Source organism: Rattus rattus, chromosome 1 (assembly GCF_011064425.1).
Source record: "Rattus rattus isolate New Zealand chromosome 1, Rrattus_CSIRO_v1, whole genome shotgun sequence".
Classification (NCBI taxonomy): Eukaryota; Metazoa; Chordata; class Mammalia; order Rodentia; family Muridae; genus Rattus; species Rattus rattus.
The window spans coordinates 132,232,576-132,233,909 of NC_046154.1; the positions used below are offsets into that span (position 1 = coordinate 132,232,576).

General features: G+C 49.9%; 1 pseudogene; it reads left to right on the plus strand.

The window, feature by feature from the left end:
• The first annotated feature begins 234 nt into the window (after positions 1 to 234).
• Positions 235 to 1,045, plus strand: LOC116889328 (annotated as a pseudogene).
• The last annotated feature ends 289 nt before the right edge of the window (positions 1,046 to 1,334 follow it).

The following is a 1,334-nucleotide window of genomic DNA, read 5'->3' on the forward strand; positions in this document are numbered from 1 at the left end:
CCTGGGCAAGCTTCTGCTGCAGTGTTTCAGACCTAGGGGTGGAAAAGGCCTGGTGAGGACCTGCCATGTCACTGTGTATCCCATACACAGCAGCACAATTCGGCAGGATAATCCAGGATGATCTTAGATCTGATGTCATTCTCTCATGCCCAAGAGAAAGGGGTAAGAGATCCCACAGGCCTGCATATTTTCTCAGCTTTTAAAAATGCTAAAAATCGCTCTCTCCTCCAGCCGAGCAAGATGCCCAAAGGAAAGAAGGCCAAGGGGAAGAAGGTGGCCCCGGCCCCCGCCGTGGTCAAGAAACAAGAGGCCAAAAAGGTGGTTAATCCTTTGTTTGAGAAAAGGCCTAAGAACTTCGGCATTGAGCAGGACATCCAGCCCAAAAAAAAAGAGATCTCACGCGCTGGGTCAAATGGCCCCCTTACATCAGGCTGCAGCGCAAAGAGCCATCCTCTATAAGCGGCTCAAAGTACCTCCTGCCATCAACCAGTTCACCCAGGCCCTGGACAGGCAAACAGCGACTCAGCTGCTTAAGCTTGCCCACAAGTACAGGCCAGAGACAAAGCAGGAGAAGAAGCAGAGGCTGCTGGCCCGCGCTGAGAAGAAAGCTGCTGGCAAAGGGGACGTCCCAACTAAGAGACCCCCTGTCCTCCGAGCAGGGGTCAATACAGTCACCACTTTGGTGGAGAACAAGAAGGCTCAGCTGGTGGTGATTGCCCATGATGTAGACCCCATTGAGCTGGTGGTTTTCCTGCCTGCCCTGTGTCGAAAGATGGGGGTGCCCTACTGCATCATCAAGGGAAAGGCCAGGCTGGGGCGCCTGGTCCACAGGAAGACGTGCACCACTGTTGCCTTCACACAGGTGAACTCGGAAGACAAGGGTGCTCTGGCTAAGCTGGTGGAAGCTATTAGGACCAATTACAATGACAGATATGACGAGATCCGCCGCCACTGGGGAGGCAACGTCCTGGGTCCTAAGTCTGTGGCTCGCATTGCCAAGCTGGAAAAGGCAAAGGCTAAAGAACTCGCCACTAAGCTGGGTTAAATGTACACTTAAGTTTTCTGTACATAAATATAATTACAAAGTTATCTTCAAAAAAAATGCTAAAAATCGAACAGTGAACAGCAGATAATTCCAATCATCCATATACATTATATTTTAACATCATGTAGCAATGTCTCAATGTCAGTTGAGGAGAGATGTGAACAACCTAGAAAACAATAGGAAGGCCTTGGAAGCCTGGCCATCAGTGAAATGAGGCTATTATTATTCCTCCAGTGCAGGAATATGCCTGGGGTCCACTTGACAACCTCAATATCTGCAAAGACCCAGA